This window comes from Bombina bombina, chromosome 5 (genome assembly GCF_027579735.1).
Source record: "Bombina bombina isolate aBomBom1 chromosome 5, aBomBom1.pri, whole genome shotgun sequence".
Taxonomy (NCBI): Eukaryota; Metazoa; Chordata; class Amphibia; order Anura; family Bombinatoridae; genus Bombina; species Bombina bombina.
The window spans coordinates 619,477,657-619,494,282 of NC_069503.1; positions in this window are offsets into that span (position 1 = coordinate 619,477,657).

Here is a 16,626-nt window from a genome sequence, read left to right on the forward strand (position 1 = left end):
TCCAATGGGGCTATGCTGGCCCTTGGCAACTCTCTTCATGGACTGTGATGCACTGTGTTACCTTGTCATGTGTCTCCAATGAGGCTATGCTGGCCCTTGGCAACTCTCTTCATGGACTGTGATGCACTGTGTTACCTTGTCATGTGTCTCCAATGGGGCTATGCTGGCCCTTGGCAACTCTCTTCATGGACTGTGATGCACTGTGTTACCTTGTCATGTGTCTCCAATGAGGCTATGCTGGCCCTTGGCAACTCTCTTCATGGACTGTGATGCACTGTGTTACCTTGCCATGTGTCTCCAATGGGGCTATGCTGGCCCTTGGCAACTCTCTTCATGGACTGTGATGCACTGTGTTACCTTGTCATGTGTCTCCAATGGGGCTATGCTGGCCCTTGGCAACTCTCTTCATGGACTGTGATGCACTGTGTTACCTTGTCATGTGTCTCCAATGGGGCTATGCTGGCCCTTGGCAACTCTCTTCATGGACTGTGATGCACTGTGTTACCTTGTCATGTGTCTCCAATGGGGCTATGCTGGCCCTTGGCAACTCTCTTCATGGACTGTGATGCACTGTGTTACCTTGTCATGTGTCTCCAATGGGGCTATGCTGGCCCTTGGCAACTCTCTTCATGGACTGTGATGCACTGTGTTACCTTGTCATATGGCTCATATATTCCTTATTTTTACAAGATTATTTATAAACGTTGTGTATGTTTTCTTACATACTAATAAAATAAATTTTATTTCACAAATCTTTGTCCTCATTCTTCCTGTTATTTTTTGCAAGCTCTAGTTTATGTTGTTTATCCTTAAAGGGACCTAACAAATCTATTTGTTATAATGAAATCATATATGTAAGACAATAGTAAATGACTTTAAGATTAACATCTCCAATGTAATCTTATTATTTGTGTTTATATTATTTTCTCTTAGCTCTATCATTGCCTGATTATGATTAGCAGAGTAATTTCTTTATATATGTATATATATTTTTGTATTTGTGTATATATGTATATTTAAATGTTCATATCCATGTGTGTATTTATAAACTCTGCATGAATTGATGCACCTTTACCAAATGATCTGAGTATTGATACAATGATATAATCCCTGTAAAGTGTTCATTTTATTTAAATAGTATTGACTATGTGTATGCTCTTTTTAAAAACAAAATAATGTCCCTTTAAGTGATGTTGATCACTATTGTAAATGAATGTATTTCCATTTGTAAAGCGTTTTTGTCCTTTTTACAAGAACAAGGACATATAGTTTTATTAATAAACAATCTTATTGTAATGTTGACAGCACCTGTATTTCATTTTCAAATCTATATTATTGTCAAAGTGTAACCAAATCAATCTCTGTGTGTAATACAAATAATGTAGATGATGAATATTAGTTAACTAATATGTTAACAAAATACATCTCCTCCCATATATGGCTATAGGTAGGCTGACCATAATTAAACTTGAATAAATGACACGTTTAATCAATACATGTATAACTATTGTTATTCAACAACAATCCAAAGATATCTTAAAACATCAATGGCATATGTATTTCTCATGTGTATCTTTTAAATGTTAAAGATATACACCATAGCTATAGTTCAAGGGACAGTCAAGTCCGAAAAGATGATTCATAATTTGGTGACATTCCTAGATAGCAATCTACACACATACTAGTTCCTAAAATATAAATACGTTTCTTAATGATATGCCAAGATGTCACTGAGTCCTTGTATTGTCTGCGGTTTTTCAGCGATCTCGGATGCGCCATGTTGCTTAAGACGTCACCTGCCAGGCTGTCCAATGATTCCTTGTATTGACTGACGTTCTTACGTGATCAGGAATATGCCTTTTATTGGATTGCGTTTTGACGCGATCAAGGATGCGCCTTTTTTTTTTGGGCGTTCTTACGTGATCAATAATGTGCCTTTCATTGGATGGCGTTCTTACGTGATCAAGGAAGCGCCATGTTAAGACGGCACATGTAAAGTTAAAAAAACGTGTGATTGGATTGCGTAGTCCCGCAATATTTGTGCACGTTAAAAACGTTTGTGACTGCATGCAATTTTAAAAAGCTTGCGAATATGTATTATTTGCATCATGTTACATTGTTGACCCGTAGCTGATAAAGACCAACACATTCTCTTTTGCTGGATGTCTGGTTGAATCAACGAACGAAAGCAAAATGTTTTCATGCATAGGATATTTCTAGGCAAGTGCAAATCTCTACAGTCCATGTTTAATATGTTTGTCAACAATGTTCCTTTTTCTTAAAAATTAATGTTGTGTTTAATGTTGAACATATCTAATTAATAAATATGCGCTATTGTGTTTGAATAAAGTAATCAATATGCATTTATCATATGCTAAATATATGATGCCGACTTCTTCTAAATGTAATTTCGTTGTATATTTTATGAAAGGTTCATTAGACACTCACATTATAAATAAAAATATTTGATTTTGTCTCTAGTTAGATAGTCCATTGTTTAACCAATAGGTTTATTTTGTCTTGTGTTGTAAGAAAATGTAAGTAATTTTCTTACTCCTCGCAAAGCCAATGAGTTTCATGTGAGTACCATCTCCAGCTTTGTCCAGTTTGTGTAAAGGTTCTTTTCATATGTTAATGATGGGGTATTGTGTTTTACGGTTGTAATGGTGGTTCATCTATATTTAAAATATAGCTAACCCTATTTTATTTGCAAGTGTTTGAAGCTTTTTAATATTGCTATCAGTATATGTTAATCTTGTTGTTTGTAGTAGTGTCTATTACATACAGTTATGTAAAAAATATAGGATACTGTCCCTTGAATGCAAATGTTGTTTTTTTGTATCATGTATGAGATCCACATAGTTTAATCTTCAAATATATTTTTGTTAGCATATTTCACCCCCCCACTCCTAAAAGGACTTTAAACCATATTCATTGTTAAAATAAAAATAGTTACAATAAAATATTAACACAATAATGTCTCTTAAAGAAAATAGACTTTATTTAACACGTCAATATAAATGTGATTTTCAAATATTTTTTTTGACAAAGTACATGTAGATATAGCAACAAGCTTAAAATGTGTTAGCATATGTAATGTTGTTAAAGGGACAGTTTCGAAAAAAAATATTTTTACATTATTCGAAAAGTCAATTCTGTAATAACAAGGATATCAAATGTTTCTCAACAATTGAACATTTGCTATCTAAATTTGCTATCTAAACCTATGAGGTTGGTGTGCTCATTTCTTAAATCTTGAAGAGTGCTTGTAATCATTATACAATTTGAGCACTAGAGGGCATTTGGATAGCATTTGTATATGTAAAATCTTGTGCTCATACAGCATATTATTGACCATGTATTGATCATTGATATCTAAAATGTTGTTATGTCAGAACAACAAATAAGTGGTCATTTTTCATAGTCATAGATACAAGGGTAAGCACATAAGTCACACATGTATTTCTCCATGTTTTGTTGTTTCAAACTTTATAATGCGTAATACAGTGTTTTCTTTGTAATCAATAATTTTCTGACTGTCCCTTTAAGCTGTGTTATTGGCATTCAAACAGTAATATGCCATCATGGATAATTGTTATGGTAATTTAGTTAGCGATTCGGGAAACAGTTTGGACATCACATCACAGAAACCAATCAATATCATGAACAAGGATAGGTATGTGATGATGTGGTTTTCACACACTTATAACCCACACTCTGCAAAGAATCTTCCTCCATGGACCCGGTCCCATAGATGTCGATTATATACAGAGTGTGGTCCACAAGTGTATGAAAACCACATCATCACATACCTATCCATTACACAAAAAACAAAATTTAAGATTGAAAAAAAAACTTACTTCCTCTTCCTTCCCCTCTTCCCACGGGGCTGAGGCTCTGGGAGAGGCAACTGCCGACTCCGAAGAGTCCTCCTTGGAGCTGTTGTGGGAGGAGTGGAAGGAAGAGTACTGGGACGACCAAGGTGAGGAGTAGATGGCTGAGGAGGAGGAGGAGAAGATGGCTGAGGAGGAGGAGGAGAAGATGGCTGAGGAGGAGGAGGAGTAGATGGCTGAGGAGGAGGATGAGATGGGCCGGCAGGAGGAGATGGCCCAGCAGCAAGAGGCCCAGCAACAAGAGGCCCAGCAACAGGAGGTAGACCAGCATGCGCCTCCCGGAAAAATGTGAACATTTCCTGATGAAGATTGAACATTCTTGTTTGTCCTTCTTGTATTGTATTCAGTATACTGATTATTTCGTTTTGGCCTTGAATTATTTGATTCTGCCCATCAAGTATTCTGCGTCGTCCTTCTATGTTTTCTATCCGGGAGGTACGCATCTGGTCTATGTACTCCAGTAGAACCCGCACCTCCGCTATTTCTTCTTGTTGTGCCTGTTGAACCCGTGCACGGCGGGGTGCCCGTGCACGGCGGAGTGCGGGTCTTTGAGGGACCTCGGGTTCCGCGGCTTCAGCGGCATCCTCCTGTGCTTCCGGGGCCTCTTGATCATCTCCCGTGCGCTGTTCGTCACGGGGGGCCTCTTCCCTCCGAAGTGGGAATTCCTCACCACCACTCTCATCCCGGGGAGATGCAGGAGGCTGTGCTGCCTCGTCCCCAGACTCTGTATATTAAAAAAAAAATAAAAAAAGAAATGTATATATTAGCATATTTGCAAATAAAGGTTTAAATGACTTAGCTTACGATACAATTACAAATGCAGAATCATTAATCCACTTTGAAATCTAACAAACAATCAATACGATTTCCGCTTTTTCTAAACAGTGTTTGTGATATCTGGTCAATGTGAATGTTTTTGCGTTTGTTTTCAGTCTGTTTAAATGCACACCTAACCTATAGCCTAGATACTGATGTAACCGCTAAGTAATAGAATGCGTGTAAACAGCGTAATAGCATTAATCGGATCCTTAACACATGAAACCCAATGTTTTATCTTTCATGATTTATAAGCATACATTTAGTATCAACTTTCGAATGTACTTTTGTTATCTAATTAGCTTCATTCTCTGGATATTCTTTGCTGAAAAGCATATCTAAATATGTTTATAAGATTCTGATTGTTAGCTGAATATAGCTGCCTCCTGTGATTGTTTCACCGTGTGCATGGCTATTTCTTCATTAAAATATATCTCAAGAATGAATCAAATTATGTAATATAAGTACATTTGAATGTTTTGTCAAATTGTATTCGCTACCTCAATCATGAAAGTAAATGTTTGCGTATAGTGTCCATTGAAATACATTCGTATGTGAAATTATTGTTAAATGAGCTTACCGTCAGATGAGAGTGGCAGGTTCCCGGTATCGATTCCTCCGATACCGACTACTTCCACCTCGGAGATGCTGGGCCGCAACATTTCCTCCCATCTGCAGTACTCCATTTCAAGGGCAGGGCCGCCACCGGTCCCTGCGGCATGTCGGGCCTCCAGGCTTAACTTTTTTTTAAGTTCAAGTTTACAGTCCCGGTACCGATGTTTGATGGAATCCATATCCCTGTTCCGGCAACCCACTGCATTGACTGCATTCCGAATCTCGTTCCAGAGCCTCCTCCTGTCAGTCGGGGTAGTCTTCTGGTGCTGCAGCATCCTATACCTGGCCATATAGGCCTCTACGAGGGCCTCCTTCTCCTCCATCGTAAACCTCGCCTCCCTAGTCGCCTTGGCCTTCCCCTGTGACGATGCCCTCTGTTTCCCGGACTGTGAAGCCCTACTCTGACCGCCACTGGGCCCAGCCACTTGGTCATCTTGAACCAAGTGGCTGGGTCCACCCACCGCTTCCACCCCCGCTTCCTGCCCCCCTTCCTGCCCCCCTTCCTGCCCTGTTCCTCTCCCCCTCCCTCTACTCCCCCCTCTACCTGTCCCCTGCCTGGCCTCCATCTCCTCCCTAAACTAAACCCCAAATAATAAAAAAAAAGTGAGTGTGATGAAATGAAAGGGGGTCAAAATAAAGAACTAAAAAGACAAAAAAGGTGCTTAAAGTGTGAGGGATGTAAAAAAAAACAAAGAGGGTAAGGAGTATTTAAATAAACGAAAAGAATAAGACTAAAAGGAGGATATGTAAACTAAATGTAACTAGGGGATGGGTATGGGATGGGTATGGGGTATGGGATAAGAGTAAATGGGATGAAAGGGAATGGGACTACAAGGAATGGGGTATGGAGTGTAGTATGAGGGGGTAGGGGGTATGGAGTGTATGTAGTGTTATTGATAAGTGTATGTATGTATTGAATGTGTTTGCGTGTAAATGTGTTAAGTGTACAGATAAATCACTCGCTCGCTAACTAACACTACTTCTAATTCTCAATAACAAACACTCCCACTAACGCTCACTAACTACCACTAACTGACGCTCACACTAACAACTATCACTAATAACTCCCACTAACTCACTCACGCTCCCACTAACAGACTCTCTCCCACTCCCGCTACCTCCCACTAACTCACTCACTCTCTCACGCTAACACTACCAACTGACTATCTCACGCTAACACTACCAACTGACTCTCTCACGCTAACACTACCAACTGACTCTCTCACACTAACACTAACTCACTCTCAAAAAATCGCAAAATCTCTATTCTTAACTCTCCAAAGACCCACCAGCAACACAGTCAAAGAAGCCCTGCTTGTGTGGTGCTTATATACCCTGTGTAAATGTTTAATGATGTCCCAATTTCCATTGTAATTAGTGTTCAGGTGTGCTTTATTAGCAATTAATATTATTGCAATGTGTATTAGGTGTGTTAATTTGCGCATGCTCATTTTGAGTTGGTATTTGTGGAATGTGTAGAATGCGATGATGTCATAGTGGTCGTTTTCTCTAACATTGTCCAATAGTATTCTTTTTAAATGTGAATTTGCGATGGTGTGTTCTTCGTGAAGTGTTGTATATGTATGTTTTTCATAATATATAATGATATTGAATGCGATTTTTTTTTTAGTGTATGTATATATTTTTTAATCCTTGTTGTTATTGTGCGATTTTCCGCATCTTAAAGTATATGCGTATTCCACGTATAAATAGTATTAAAACTTCCCCCGCTTGTGAATGTGTAATGCTTGTGTGCTTTGTTGATTGATTGATGTTGTGACATTTGCGGCGTGTTATTGTTGTGCATGATGTGGTATGCGTCATATGACCGAGCTGTGCGTATTTCTCGCGAGATCGAGTGTTAGGTGAAAAAAGCTATTTTTTGCCTTTCCCATTGTTCTCTATGGGAGACTGTCTAACGCGGGCAGGATTACGCGTGTGACATACACGCGTTAGGAGCATCGTTAGATGGTCTTATATTAACTCTAAATACCGGAGTCAAACAATGCCGTGCGTTAGACATAAAACACGCGTGGCGTTAACAGCCCATCTACCGCCGAACTCTAAATCTAGCCGAATGAATCTCCCAAATCAGAGTCGTATTTAAAATACCACAATGAAATTCCAGGGTATGGATTGCTAATGTTCAGACAAATATAATTAAACTACTTTAACATCCAATTGATATGCTAATTTATTTGGACTGAAATAAATCTTATTTCGTTACAATAAGGCACATTTCTTCTGTTATGTGTGATCAGTCCACGGGTCATCATTACTTCTGGGATATAACTCCTCCCCAACAGGAAATGCAAGAGGATTCACCCAGCAGAGCTGCATATAGCTCCTCCCCTCTACGTCAGTCCCAGTCATTCTCTTGCACCCAACGACTAGATAGGATGTGTGAGAGGACTATGGTGATTATACTTAGTTTTTATGACTTCAATCAAAAGTTTGTTATTTTACAATAGCACCGGAGCGTGTTATTACTTCTCTGGCAGAGTTTGAGGAAGAATCTGCCAGAGTTTTTTTACTATGATTTTAACCGGAGTAGTTAAGATCATATTGCTGTTCTCGGCCATCTGAGGGAGGTAAAAGCTTCAGATCAGGGGACAGCGGGCAGATGAATCTGCATTGAGGTATGTAGCAGTTTTTATTTTCTGAATGGAATTGATGAGAAAATCCTGCCATACCGTTATAATGACATGTATGTATACACTTCAGTATTCTGGGGATGGTATTTCACCGGAACTACTCTGTTAAAAGTCACTAATCCTTTTAATAAGTATTTATCATGTTAAACGTTTTTGCTGGAATGTAGAATCGTTTACATTGCTGAGGTACTGAGTGAATAAATATTTGGGCATTATTTTCCACTTGGCAGTTGTTTGCTTTTAATTGTGACAGTTTCGTTTCTCTTCACTGCTGTGTGTGAGGGGGAGGGGCCGTTTTTGGCGCTCTTTGCTACGCATCAAAAAATTCCAGTCAGTTACTCTTATATTTCCTGCATGATCCGGTTCATCTCTGACAGATCTCAGGGGTCTTCAAACTTCTTTGGAGGGAGGTAGATTCTCTCAGCAGAGCTGTGAGAATTTTATATTGACTGTGAATAAAAACGTTGCTCTGTAATTTTTATGTCAAATTTAATTATTGTTATTTTACTAATGGGAACAAACCTTTGCTAAAAGTTGTGTTGTTTTAAAGTTTGATGCTATAACTGTTTTTCAGTTCATTATTTCAACTGTCATTTAATCGTTTAGTACCTCTTTGAGGCACAGTACGTTTTTGCTAAAAAAGATTATAACCAAGTTGCAAGTTTATTGCTAGTGTGTTAAACATGTCTGACTCAGAGGAAGATATCTGTGTCATTTGTTCCAATGCCAAGGTGGAGCCCAATAGAAATTTATGTACTAACTGTATTGATGCTACTTTAAATAAAAGTCAATCTGTACAATGTGAACAAATTTCACCAAACAGCGAGGGGAGAGTTATGCCGACTAACTCGCCTCACGCGGCAGTACCTGCATCTCCCGCCCGGGAGGTGCGTGATATTATGGCGCCTAGTACATCTGGGCGGCCATTACAGATAACATTACAAGATATGGCTACTGTTATGACTGAAGTTTTGTCTAAATTACCAGAACTAAGAGGCAAGCGTGATCACTCTGGGGTGAGAACAGAGTGCGCTGACAATACTAGGGCCATGTCTGATACTGCGTCACAGCTTGCAGAGCATGAGGACGGAGAGCTTCATTCTGTGGGTGACGGTTCTGATCCAAACAGATTGGATTCAGATATTTCAAATTTTAAATTTAAATTGGAGAACCTCCGTGTATTACTAGGGGAGGTCTTAGCAGCTCTCAATGATTGTAACACCGTTGCAATACCAGAGAAACTGTGTAGGTTGGATAAATACTTTGCGGTACCGGCGAGTACTGACGTTTTTCCTATACCTAAGAGACTAACTGAAATTGTTACTAAGGAGTGGGATAGACCCGGTGTGCCGTTCTCACCCCCTCCAATATTTAGAAAGATGTTTCCAATAGACGCCACCACTCGGGACTTATGGCAAACGGTCCCTAAGGTGGAGGGAGCAGTTTCTACTTTAGCTAAGCGTACCACTATCCCGGTGGAGGATAGCTGTGCTTTTTCAGATCCAATGGATAAAAAATTAGAGGGTTACCTTAAGAAAATGTTTGTTCAACAAGGTTTTATATTGCAACCCCTTGCATGTATCGCGCCGATTACGGCTGCGGCAGCATTTTGGATTGAGTCTCTGGAAGAGAACCTTAGTTCATCTACGCTAGACGACATTACGGACAGGCTTAGAGTCCTTAAACTAGCTAATTCATTCATTTCGGAGGCCGTAGTACATTTAACCAAGCTTACGGCTAAGAACTCAGGATTCGCCATACAGGCACGTAGGGCGCTGTGGCTAAAATCCTGGTCAGCTGATGTTACTTCTAAGTCCAAATTACTTAATATACCTTTCAAGGGGCAGTCTTTATTTGGGCCCGGTTTGAAAGAAATTATCGCTGACATTACAGGAGGTAAGGGCCACGCCCTACCTCAAGACAAAGCCAAAGCTAAGGCTAGACAGTCTAATTTTCGTCCCTTTCGGAATTTCAAAACAGGAGCAGCATCAACCTCCACTGCACCAAAACAGGAAGGAGCTGTTGCTCGTTACAGGCAAGGCTGGAAGCCTAACCAGTCCTGGAACAAGAGCAAGCAGGCCAGGAAACCTGCTGCTGCCCCAAAGACAGCATGAACCGAAAGCCCCCGATCCGGGACCGGATCTAGTGGGGGGCAGACTTTCTCTCTTCGCCCAGGCCTGGGCAAGAGATGTTCAGGATCCCTGGGCACTAGAGATCATATCTCAGGGATACCTTCTAGACTTCAAATTATCTCCCCCAAGAGGGAGATTTCATCTGTCAAGGTTGTCAACAAACCAGATAAAGAAAGAAGCGTTTCTACGCTGTGTACAAGATCTGTTATTAATGGGTGTGATCCATCCGGTTCCGCGGTCGGAACAAGGACAAGGGTTCTACTCAAACCTGTTTGTGGTTCCCAAAAAAGAGGGAACTTTCAGGCCAATCTTAGATTTAAAGATTCTAAACAAATTCCTAAGAGTTCCATCGTTCAAAATGGAAACTATTCGGACAATCTTACCCATGATCCAAAAGGGTCAGTACATGACCACAGTGGATTTAAAAGATGCTTACCTTCACATACCGATCCACAAAGATCATCACCGGTATCTAAGGTTTGCCTTCTTAGACAGGCACTACCAGTTTGTAGCTCTTCCATTCGGATTGGCTACGGCTCCAAGAATCTTCACAAAGGTTCTGGGTGCCCTTCTGGCGGTACTAAGACCGCGAGGGATTTCGGTAGCTCCGTACCTAGACGACATTCTAATACAAGCTTCAAGCTTTCAAACTGCCAAGTCTCATACAGAGCTAGTTCTGGCATTTCTAAGGTCGCATGGATGGAAAGTGAACGAAAAGAAGAGTTCTCTTTTTCCTCTCACAAGAGTTCCATTCTTGGGGACTCTTATAGATTCTGTAGAAATGAAGATTTACCTGACAGAAGACAGGTTAACAAAGCTTCAAAATGCATGCCGTGTCCTTCATTCCATTCAACACCCGTCAGTAGCTCAATGCATGGAGGTGATCGGCTTAATGGTAGCGGCAATGGACATAGTACCTTTTGCACGCCTACACCTCAGACCGCTGCAATTGTGCATGCTAAGTCAGTGGAATGGGGATTACTCAGATTTGTCCCCTACTCTGAATCTGAATCAAGAGACCAGAAATTCTCTTCTATGGTGGCTTTATCGGCCACACCTGTCCAGGGGGATGCCATTCAGCAGGCCAGACTGGACAATTGTAACAACAGACGCCAGCCTACTAGGTTGGGGCGCTGTCTGGAATTCTCTGAAGGCTCAGGGACTATGGAATCAGGAGGAGAGTCTCCTTCCAATAAACATTCTGGAATTGAGAGCAGTTCTCAATGCCCTTCTGGCTTGGCCTCAATTAACAACTCGGGGGTTCATCAGGTTTCAGTCGGACAACATCACGACTGTAGCTTACATCAACCATCAGGGAGGGACAAGAAGCTCCCTAGCAATGATGGAAGTATCAAGGATAATTCGCTGGGCAGAGTCTCACTCTTGCCACCTGTCAGCAATCCACATCCCGGGAGTGGAGAACTGGGAGGCGGATTTCTTGAGTCGCCAGACTTTTCATCCGGGGGAGTGGGAACTTCATCCGGAGGTCTTTGCCCAAATACTTCGACGTTGGGGCAAACCAGAGATAGATCTCATGGCGTCTCGCCAGAACGCCAAACTTCCTCGCTACGGGTCCAGATCCAGGGATCCGGGAGCGGTTCTGATACATGCTTTGACAGCACCTTGGAACTTCGGGATGGCTTATGTGTTTCCACCCTTCCCGCTGCTTCCTCGATTGATTGCCAAAATCAAACAGGAGAGAGCATCAGTGATTCTAATAGCGCCTGCATGGCCACGCAGGACTTGGTATGCAGATCTAGTGGACATGTCATTCTGTCCGCCTTGGTCTCTACCTCTAAGACAGGACCTTCTGATACAGGGTCCATTCAAACATCAAAATCTAACTTCTCTGAAGCTGACTGCTTGGAAATTGAACGCTTGATTTTATCAAAACGTGGTTTTTCTGAGTCGGTTATTGATACCCTGATACAGGCTAGGAAGCCTGTTACCAGAAGGATTTACCATAAAATATGGCGTAAATACCTATACTGGTGCGAATCCAAAGGTTACTCCTGGAGTAAGGTTAGGATCACTAGGATATTGTCTTTTCTACAAGAAGGTTTAGAAAAGGGTTTATCAGCTAGTTCATTAAAGGGACAGATTTCAGCTCTGTCCATCTTGTTACACAGGCGTCTGTCAGAAAATCCAGACGTCCAGGCCTTTTGTCAGGCTTTAGCTAGGATCAAGCCTGTGTTTAAAGCTGTTGCTCCGCCATGGAGTTTAAACTTAGTTCTTAACGTTTTACAGGGTGTTCCGTTTGAACCCCTTCATTCCATTGATATAAAATTGTTATCTTGGAAAGTTCTGTTTTTAATGGCTATTTCCTCGGCTCGAAGAGTCTCTGAGTTATCAGCCTTACATTGTGATTCTCCTTATCTGATTTTTCACTCAGACAAGGTAGTTCTGCGTACTAAACCTGGGTTCTTACCTAAGGTAGTCACTAACAGGAACATCAATCAAGAGATTGTTGTTCCATCCTTGTGCCCAAATCCTTCTTCAAAGAAGGAACGTCTTCTACACAATCTGGATGTAGTTCGTGCCCTCAAGTTCTACTTGCAGGCAACTAAAGATTTTCGCCAAACTTCTTCCCTGTTTGTCGTTTATTCTGGACAGAGGAGAGGTCAAAAAGCTTCTGCTACCTCTCTCTCTTTTTGGCTTCGTAGCATAATACGTTTAGCCTATGAGACTGCTGGACAGCAGCCTCCTGAAAGAATTACAGCTCACTCCACTAGAGCTGTGGCTTCCACTTGGGCCTTTAAGAATGAGGCCTCTGTTGAACAGATTTGCAAGGCTGCAACTTGGTCTTCGCTTCATACTTTTTCCAAATTTTACAAATTTGACACTTTTGCTTCTTCGGAGGCTATTTTTGGGAGAAAGGTTCTTCAGGCAGTGGTTCCTTCTATATAATGAGCCTGCCTATCCCTCCCGTCATCCGTGTACTTTTGCTTTGGTATTGGTATCCCAGAAGTAATGATGACCCGTGGACTGATCACACATAACAGAAGAAAACATAATTTATGCTTACCTGATAAATTCCTTTCTTCTGTTGTGTGATCAGTCCACGGCCCGCCCTGTTTTAAGGCAGGTAAATATCTTTTAAATTATACTCCAGTCACCACTTCACCCTTGGTTACTCCTTTCTCGTTGATTCTTGGTCGAATGACTGGGACTGACGTAGAGGGGAGGAGCTATATGCAGCTCTGCTGGGTGAATCCTCTTGCATTTCCTGTTGGGGAGGAGTTATATCCCAGAAGTAATGATGACCCGTGGACTGATCACACAACAGAAGAAAGGAATTTATCAGGTAAGCATAAATTATGTTTTTAAAATATATAGTTGCAAATATAAATTACTTAGCACTAAATAGGACTAGTTAAACTACACAGGACTATTAACATGAGCTTAAAATACAAATTGTGCCCTTTTAAAATTACTAACTGCAATCTAGTTATAGTTACCAAATACCTTTGTTTTAAATATTATATATATGTATATTTATCAATCACGTATACTTTACCCAAATAACAAAATTAATGTTTCAGTTTTCTCCGATAAGTACAATTTCACCTCATAAATTAAAAGAGGTAATTTTTGCAAGATGGATGAAAGTTAGGCCCAGATTTGCTTTATAGAGAGTGGATTCCAAGGCAGTTTGTAAGTCAAAATTCAGCAGCAAAGACCCCTTTTTTTCTCTTGCATGAGGCTATTTTATTCTAATCATTGGTTTAATTGGGATGATAGGCCCTTCGGATTCTTTCTTTGATTTTTTGTTTGGGAGACGCCTCCCTGATTGGCTAATTTGGATTTGCATATGTTTTAAACAGTCAACTCATTTGGCTGTAATGCCAGTTTTAATCCACTAGGGGGTAGCAGATAACCAGAAATGCAGTTTCATTTTTAACACTGCTAACATTAAACTATAGATTCATATACATTTTTAAAATGTATATTTAGTGTATTCACTATTTCTTGCCTCAGCAAACAATTGTGTCCAATTTGTATAGGATCACATAATATTATTTAATCTGGGCATTTCATCAATATTAACCTCTTAAGGACATATGACGGAATTTTTCCGTCATAAAACAATTGAGCAAACTGAAAGCTGTGTCCTTAAAGGGTTAAATGTGATATACTTCCACAATACAAAGTAATTCTTATACATTTAAAATATATGGGTATTTAAAAGGATTTTATTACTTTTAGCATGGATCTTATTAATATCTCAGTTATCATCTTAATATCACATACATACCTTGAGATCAGCAATTAGATGTCATTTCACATAATTATATTTATAGTGGACTAATTTCCCATATCAATATAAACATTGCATATCTGTATATGTTCTGCTGAGTGTATAAAACATATGATGTTATTTATATTTTTCATTTAGCAGACATTCAAATTTAATATTATACAAACAGGCCATTTCATATCCATTTATTCGTATCTATTATTTAATAGTCTGAGGCACATATTTAATGTTTGAAAACTATATATATGATTTGTCCAAACTTCAAATCCTTAAGACTTCTATGTTTTCAAATATAGATAGGTTAAGACATGATGAAATCTTGATTCTTAGGTTTTTCAGCTTACCATATTACCCTTCTTAGGCAGAGACAATCTCTCAGATTCATGTGTTCATATTTAATATGTGTCTGAATATATATATTCATTTGAGTATCTTAAACTACATGAAGATTAGGCATAATTCCTTTATCTGAGATCTAGTTTCCCATGTCCTGCAGAGAATTGAAACGCCAGCTCGTCTGTGAGATGTATATTGGAAACCCCTGCAGGTGATAATTTACACCTAGATGGCATGAGCCACATCTTTTGAGAATGTTTGTATATTCCCTTATTCTTATAGATGGACCATCTGTTCCTTACATGGGACCTGTGAGTTTTATTATTCATCTTGGGCAGGAAACCCATTCATGGGCATATATATATCTGAGGACTCCATATGTTAACATTTACTTTGAAGTGGCCCACTGGCCTTATTTATACAATGGCCTAAATCCTTTGTTCTCTCCTGTGTAATTTTGCATATTGAGTGGGGGAGTATTGCATTTTGATGTGTAGTCAGCCAGGCATCTAATGTCTCAGGACCTCAGAATTGCAATACACAGAATGTGTCCAGTAATAAAATAAGCATTTTCAAATTTATTATTTGATAGATTTTATACTTATTTTATCTTATTATACATATATGTATTATCTACTGACATTCACAGATACCCTGACATAATTCCCTTTTCCAATTTAAATATATGTAGGACACATGTATTTGAATGGACTTAAAGGCTGTGGTACTTGGTGAGTGTATTGACAGTATGTATTATAGACAGCCTTTTATGAAGCGAGTCCGTTATTTTTGAGTCCTTATGCTCATTAGTTAGGCATCTTTAAACTACAATATTTCTTTAGTGCATTTGGGGATATGACACTTCAAGGGACAGTTTACTCAAAAATGTTCTACCCTTTAATTTGTTCCCAATGATACACTTTACCTGCTGGAGTGTATTAAATTGTTTACAAGTAGCTCCTTTACCCTTATATTGGCATTTGAAACTGTTGATTTAGCATGTGGTATCCCCACCTATTCTGAAAGTTTGTGGCCGCGCGTACCAGCTATAGATAAGCTTTGTAAACACAGCCAGCAGAAGAAATTACACTCCCAGTGCGATATAGCAGAGATAAGGAAATAAAATGTTGATTTTCCGTTGTTCTCTCAAAGTACTGGTGATTGTTTTAAGGACAGATATAAGATAAAGAAGCAGGTATATTTGCACAATGTGATACAGTAATGAGATCGGATTATACCTACAAGCTCAACCTATTTTATTAGGTTGTGGCTTCAAAACACAAAATCAGAGCTTTAATATACACAAATAAGCCTTAAAAAGCTAATTTTCATACATTTTTTACTCTGCAGTTGGTAAAAAAAGCAATTGTAAACACATTAAGGGAAAAACTATTTTACAGTATACTGTCCCTTTCATTCTCCCTCTATGACTTGTAGTTGGGACCTAGGGTGGCACGCTCGCAACTGATTAATATGGATCCATTTATCCATAACAGTATCATTTTATGTATCCTAATTTTATAGGCAACTAGAGATATTTTGTCAGTAATGACAAAAGGACCCTTCCATGATGGAAAAAAAATCTTCTCCTTAACCTGATCTCTTCCAAATTTATAAAGATAAACTTTATCATTTATTTCATATTCCTTTTTGGACGTTTTGAGATCATAATAGGTTTTAGCGGCAGTTGCAGACTTTTCTATGTTCCTTTGATCAAATGCAAATGCATATTGCAGGTGCTTTCTTAGGTTCTCCACACATTGATGTGTATTGGCAGCGTTTATCAAGTTTTGGCCTGATGTACGGTACAGTAGATGTTGGAGTTGCTCTTAATGCCATTAGGACTAGAGGTAATTTTACATCCCAGTCTTTACTTGTTTCATTTACAAACTTTTTGAGGATTTTCACAATGGACTGGTTGT